Genomic DNA, 7681 nt, shown 5'->3' on the forward strand with positions numbered 1-7681 from the left:
AAAATACAAATATTCCTGCGTATTGCTTATCAACTTAATGAATTCAAGTAATTATCTTCTTCTCTGCCGTGTGACTGGTTAGAATGACTCGGCTTAAGGTATGGCTGCAGCTGAGCTATCATGATCTGGACACAGCGAGCCTTTCTCTCCATGATAGCCACCAGTTTGTGAACATACTCCCCAAATGCCTGTTGAGAGACAGCGAGACAGAGAGTGGGAACAATTTAAATTAATTTTAAAATGTAGTTTACAAAAAGGAAGGAGCAAACAAATGTGGCTTTTGATTAATTCTGACCATATCAGGTTGCTTGCACAGAAGAGTCCCCTCTTTACGACATAAAGCTTCCATCTCTTCTAGCTGCTCCCAATGGGCCTGGACAACACACCACCTAAAGTTGGATTGGATTAGAAAAACTAAATATTTCATTGAAGCTAATAACCTCTAGGTTGTGATTACTCCATTATTGTGAAATACACCACAGGTTTTCTAAATCTGTCACCAAAGAGTTCAGTATTATTTCTGTATCATGTCTGCAGGGTTATCATGTAATCAGATTTCAATATCACTGAAACACAGTTTGGTATTATCATTGTTTGTAGTTGGATTAATACTAATGTGCACTGGCTTCTCAAATGCTCATTTAGGATGATTATAGAAACAACATTGTGACATTCCTGGTACTTACTGCCCTTGATCCAAATCTTCCAGCGTAGACAGATTGATTATGGGTGTCATTTTCTGATTGGTGGTGCTCTCTTGACTGTTTGATTCTATACGACCGTTTTGTTGGAGTGAGATGTTTGATTTGCTGGGATGATTTGAATGTACGGTGTGACACTGCTTTGGCACTGTGTTTAACTGGCCCAAAACACTGTCTGACTGTGGTGTTGAAATGGAAAAAGCAAGTTTGCTGAGCATATAGCGTGCATATTCTGGTGGAACATCGGTTTCACCATATGTCATTAGATTGTGTGAACCGGGTGAACTAGTGTTTCCAGACTGCTGGACAGAGGATGAGATGGACTGCATGACAGAAGTTTGCATAGAACCACATTTAGAGGTTTTAAGTGGGGATGTAGGAGGTATGTAGCCGGGGATGTCAATAGCAGGCGAAGTTTGGGGTTTCTGAGTGTTCTCTTGGTCCTGGAGAGAGACCAGCATAACCTCAGGCTTCATCATACCTGTACAAGATTTAAAAAGAAGTTCACATACTAGTTCTTAAGCACTAATTAGTCCACAAACAAACACACACAGAACTTACATTTACCTATTCCACAATGGTCATATGTGGCACAACACATGCCTTTTATTTGCTCAGTGTGACTTGTAGCTGTCATGGTGTCAGAGATGAGAGGGCAGACGGTCTTTGCCTTTGGCAGCTCCAAAAAAGACAAGCGAAATTCCACGTCCTCATCCACTAAAATTTTCCCCGCCATCTCCTCATATGTGAGATGTTCTTTTTCCACTTCCCTCCTGTTATCTTCTCCCTTTTCAATCTCAAGCGGACACAGTGAGGTGTTTTTCTGTTCCCCTTGGAGGAAGGAGGCTGTGGCGGTCTGTTGGTCCACTTGAAGCATGGAAATGCTAATGGGGTCCATGATATAACTGAGAGAATCTGTACCGTGAGGTAAAACAGAGCGTTTGGCTTTGACCTCTGGATGGTTGTGTACCATTGTGTAAGCTGGACGTTCAGATATGTTAAGGCTCTCAGCAGATATTTTACAACAACCCCGTGTGATGGGAGAAGTGAGAGGTAATGTGGCCGATTGAGAATTTGAAAAGTCTGTTCTATTGGCGTGAGCTGCAAACCGTGGTTGCTTCTCTCTATAGCTGCTTGATGGCACTCCATGTTGAGCATTTTGCAATGGCAGAGGTGCGATGTTTGAGGGGCATCGGGTATGATTCAACTTAAGAGAGAGATCACTGAGTTTATTAGGGGTCAGGAGTGAGTTGGTATGTTCACAGGCTGGGGAGAGGGGTCGTTCTGCTGGAGCTCGTTGATGGGATAACTCAGCTGGAGGGTGGTTAAAGAGGCTGTTGCTGTCAATGCTGCTGTGGGTGGACGGTAAACGGTAGCCATTCGCTCCTTCTCGCTCCTCAGTACTCCACACTCCAACAGCTGGGACATCTGAGGGATCTGTTTCTTCCCCACCCACTTCTCTCCTCTCTTCTGAGTCACAGCTGTACACCACTAAGGCCTCTACATCAGCTGGCATTGCACCTGTCATCCTGTTAGCCCGCTCTGTCTCTAATGTTGTAGCCCACCTCCTCTCTCTTCCTCCTTCCATCCCAGCTGGCCTCCACTCTTCCCTTCTTACCCTTACCTCTCCTTCACCTGTTTCCTTCTGTGACCTCTTCTCGTGTTTACCTTTGTCTTGTCCAAATATTGCCTCTGTTCTCTCCCTAGATACCCTCCGCTTTTCACCAACACCTCCTGAGCCAACATGACCAACCTCTTCCTTATTTTTATGGTAGCTTGGAGATGTTTCAGTTTGTAAGCAAATCGCTCTACTGGGGAAGAAAGAAGACTTTTTATTGTTATAATCAGCCCTAACCTCAACCTTAGCTCTGTATGCATCTAAAACGTCTTCCAAACCATGATACATTCGGTCAGAAACTGTGAAGCGGGATGAGTGTTGGAGAGAAGAACAGGAAGATGGAGAGACAGAAGAAGATAGAGATGCCCGATTAGAAGAAGAAAAAGACGGACATGTAGAGGGCGAGAAGAGCTGGACAGATGAAGAAGCTGATGAGGGTATAAACTGCTGCAGCTGCTGGTGATACTGTCTCAGATGCCTCTCCCTCTCCTTATTCCTTTCATCACCTTTTTGTATACCTCTTTCTCTTAGCCTTTCTACTTCACTACATGTGTCTCTACTGCTTTCCACTTGTCTTCCTTGTTCTATCTGTCTTCTTTCCTCTTTTCTTTCCCCTTTCAAAGTGCTTTGCTGATTCTTTTTTTCTCTATGGTTGAATCCAGATTTCTTCTGTACCTCCCTCAAGAGAATCTGCTCATCTGTTGCTTGTCCCAAGGCCAGCCCTGCCATAACCTGTTTTTCATCATCTGAGTGGCCTACACTGCCAGTTACTTCATACCTTTCTCTTCTTCTACCTTCCCTCCCACCTGCTCTCTTCCTAGTATCACCTATTCCCAGCAAACCTCTGACTGGTGTAATGTGTTCAAGTCCAATCCCCTTTCTTGTGCTTGGACTTGTTTCCTCTCCCCACCTGCTGTTTTTGGGTGTGGAGCAGAGAATTGAACCCCCCGCGGTCAATCTCGTGGTAGGTGTGGTGAGGCCAAAATCCTCTCTTTGTCGCCATAACTTTGGCTTTTTAGGGGGACTTTTCCCTCTGGTGCTAACAATGTTGCCTCCGCTGCTGCTGCTGTTGGACAGGTTACATTTGGGGGAGTGTATTGTCTTGCCCCTTCTTCCTCCTCTCAGGCCTATTTGTCCCCTCAACTCCTTCACCCTATGAAAAGTCAAGTATAAAATCTCAAATAGCAGTCACTGATGATTGTCTCTTCAGTCCCTGACACTATCAAAATTATTTAAAATAAAAGGACTGGATAAGTTCTAAACAATGGCACCAAGATGAAAACAGAAATTTTGTATTTAAAATATTATGCTATTTTAAGTTTACACGATTTAAAGTATGATGAACGAAATCCATTAGGGCTCTAAGAAAAACAACAAAGATTTTCCAGCAACAAATATCCTATGCACACTAATTGTATACACTTACCGGTCGGCGTATCTCAATGTATTTAGTGTGTGCTCAGTTGCCAAGTGACCAGGTGAAATGTTGGCAATCATGCATGTCATTGAGTCTCCAACAAACGAGTCTTTCAAAACCTAGAAAGGAGGCAATGTAGTCCAAAACACAGGAGAGTTTATTGATCAAACTGGACAAAAACATCAAGCATAATATTAATACACATTGTATCACTAACACACGCTCACAACAGAACCACTGAAAATCAGCAAGTGGCAAAAGTCTTAGTACCTGGGTAAGTTTGCTTTGTCTGAAAGGTGTGTGCGACTGCTCTTGATCAAGGGACCGGATACATTCTTTAAGCTGAGAAAAAAACCCACTTTCAAATGAGAAAATATGTAAAATCCTTCAATACCTTCTTTAATTTATGTGTGATCTTTGAGTGTGTGTGTGTGTGTGTGTGTGTGTGTGTGTGTGTGTGTGTGTGTGTGTGTGTGTGTAACTTACAGCCAACAGACTCTGGTTGATCTCAGCTCCCTCCATACGACTCTGCCTGTCTGGTTCTTTGGTATCTGATGCCCTCTCACTTCCTGCTAGGTCTACAAACCACATTCTACAGGCACAAACACCTTTCTTAGTTTATTCATTTCACACTAATACTACTGGGCTTACCTGATCTACTATACAATATCCATAGTAGTGCTTTGAGTAGTAAAGAAAACCGTCAGGAAGTTTGTACACCATAATAAGCCTACAATAGAATAAAACACATGTTGTCACTCACCTACCAGCAATCTGCTGGTTTGTATCTCTTAGCTGAATCTGAAGCAAGGCATGGGAACGAGAGGAGAGGGGATTCACGCCACTCATTCCTTGTGTGCGCTCTTCTGTACCCTGTGAAATCACCTTTAAAAGGGCAATGAAGAACGTGGAGGGGAGACATGGGAAAGAGAGAGACCGTTCAATGAAGAAATCATGTAAATATTTAGTGAAATACAACAGAAGAAAACTTCTAAGTACCTAAAAGTATGCTATCAAGTGTTTCTTGTGACAGCAAGTATAGATTTAAAAGGCACAGTGTGTGGGATTTGTTGGCATCTAGCTGCGTGGTTGCAGAATGCAACCAAGTGAATACCCCTCTGCTCACTCCCTCCTTTCCAAGACTGCGGTGATATGAGCCACTGAGCGCAAAATCTTCAAATGTCGTTAGACTCGCTCAGAGGTCATCCTTACAATTATAACACCTGCAACGGAAGTCAGAGGGCAGCTAGAAGTACCACTGTTTTGCACTCTGCGGTTCATGTAACTGCTGTTTTTACAAGCATGTCACAAGAACTACGGTGGCCTTCAGGTAACGTAAAAACACGAAAGCATCTCTCTAGCCAGTATTGTGTTTGTCTATTCTGGGCTACTGCAAAAACATGGCAGTGCAACACAGAGGTCCTGCTCCCTATATATGAAGGGCTCAGTCTAAGCTAACAAAAACACAACAATTCTTAGTCTCAGGTGATTATACACTAATAAAAACATAGGTATGCATATTATATTAAATAAAATAATTCAGCTCCTACATAGCATGGATATGAGGATATTTGTAAAGAAATGGGGAAACCTTTAACAGTGAGCTGACTGAGTCCACTCTGACATCACGCAGCCCAACAATGTGAACCACCTTTTGTCCATCCTCCCTGGCAAACAACCTAATGATGGGAGAAATAAAAAAAAGCAGAGAATCAAGATTTCTCATACATCCAAGTAATAAGAAGATGTTTACTTTGATGATGATGTTACCAAAAATGTATCATGTCTATGGGAAAACTGACATCTGTTTTTGGTCAATTGCTATCCGGTTCTTTTTTCATCTATTTTTAAAAGCAACCCCACCTCAAACATTCTTACTCTTTTAACACAACACACACCTTTTTCTGTGATCCAACAGGTCATACAGCTGACCACAGTAGATTTCAAAGAAACTGACATACACCAGCAAGGGTGAGTGCATATGAGTGGTGGAGAGGTAAGCAAAGATGTCCCGGACTGCCAGTGCATACAACCCTGGTCTCACAGGAGAACCCAACATGGTGTGAGTCTTCCCTGCACCTGTCTGGCCATATGCAAAGCAGGTGGCCTTACCTCTATGGAAAAACACACACAGGACAGATAAAACAAACAAATAAAGATAGCTAGAGAGCACAGATTCGCAGAAACACAAAGCCAGAAAAGCATGTACATTAAGCCCCAAAATTTACTCATTTGGACTTCAGTGCATTTGAAAATAAAGGATGGTAGGTCAATGCTAACCTACCCATTGAGCATGTGCAGTACCAGAGGATATGCTGTTCTTCGATACACATCCTCGTTGGAGCTCTCCTCCCCAAAAACCTGGTCAAAGTAGAACTTGTGCTGCAGGGACAAAAGAGCAAGGGGCAAGGCAATAAATAAACAAAACAACATGATGACCTGACAAGGTGACATTATACACAATTGCAGTAGTTAATTGTGAAAAACATTACTTAAAGTAGCAAACTTTGATTTTCATAAAAATAAATGTCTGTTAAGTCACTATCGTCAAAATAGATAACACAAAGGTGATAGAGCCTATGGCCCACTAATGAAAGTATTGCAATATTTACATGTTTGCAGTATTACCAACTGAGTATCTCTGGCAACATTCCCGCAGGGAAAAATGCTGTTTCACAGTTTTTATACATTGTAGACACACAAAAAATGGAAATATGCACACAATTCTGAAAACATGTATAAACAAAAAGACTCCATACTGCTAAACTCTGAGCACAAATCCCTTGTTTTTACTCAAACGGCAATTCTAGGTTAACCAGTATGGAAATCTTGAGGATTGCCACTCTAACGTCACTACAGATTGATGATAATGTGTGTTTATTTGGAGACACTTCTATCTTTAGTTGTAACAACCGTATTGATACAACACCGTTTCAGAAATAACATTGATCTGTCATTGTCTCCTCTCTAGACGTTAAATCTACCTGTAGTTTGTATTGGGAGAGATCCACAGCCTCTTTATTTTCATGGACAATCACACACTCTCCACTCGGAGTTGTTACAACATCTGCCTCTCCTCTCCTGCACTCTTTGTGTGTCAGAGGTCTTTTCCTCAGACACACACTGATCCGTTGCCCCCCTGGTTGCCTGCAACACACACACGCACACACCCCAATTACAGACAATTAAAGTCAGGATGATCATGTGCAAAGGAAACAATGTTCATATGCAAAAGAAGAGACACAACCACATAAAGAATAGAATTTCCTATGCCTGCACAAAGACATTGTGCACAAAGACATTGTGCAGGCATAGGAAACCTTTACTTAAGTGTTAGCCATTTGGATACTTTATATTACTTTCTGAATGTCTTTTATGTATTTAATAAATGTATTTATCATACTGTGGCATCTTCACTAAGATGCAAATTTGCCAGTAGGGAGTTACCCATGAAGACAACACAAACCACTGCCACTTACTTTTTGTTTGGAGCAGAAGGGGAACTCAGTGGTAGTCCGTAGTTGTAGCCAGCTGTTCTCTTTGATTCATAAACAGGTGTTGGCTTAACCGTGTGTTCAGTAGCCATGTTACTGCTTATTTCAGTGTAGAGTTTTTCCTTCCAAGAGAATCCTTTTCTCACTTTGTGCCCAACTAGTTTGTTGCTAAACCTACTGTGGAAATCCGGCCTGTGGTTGTTCTTCCCTTTGCAGCCACTTCCAGTGTCAAGCTGCACAGGTATGGCTGATCCTTTGCCCTGGCCTGGCACATTATTTCTATTATGACATGCGCAGACATGAACAGTATCTTCTGGACAAGATAATAGCTTTAGATGATCCATGGTTTCACAACTGAAATCAAGCCGCCTGCGAACGTGTGACGGTTTGGAAAAAGTTGTTGCATTTAGCTTACTCACAACAGCACCCTTCTCATCGTCATCATCACATA

This window comes from Cebidichthys violaceus, unplaced genomic scaffold (genome assembly GCF_023349555.1).
Source record: "Cebidichthys violaceus isolate CVI_PGR_0920_01 unplaced genomic scaffold, fCebVio1.0.p SCAF_9, whole genome shotgun sequence".
Classification (NCBI taxonomy): Eukaryota; Metazoa; Chordata; class Actinopteri; order Perciformes; family Stichaeidae; genus Cebidichthys; species Cebidichthys violaceus.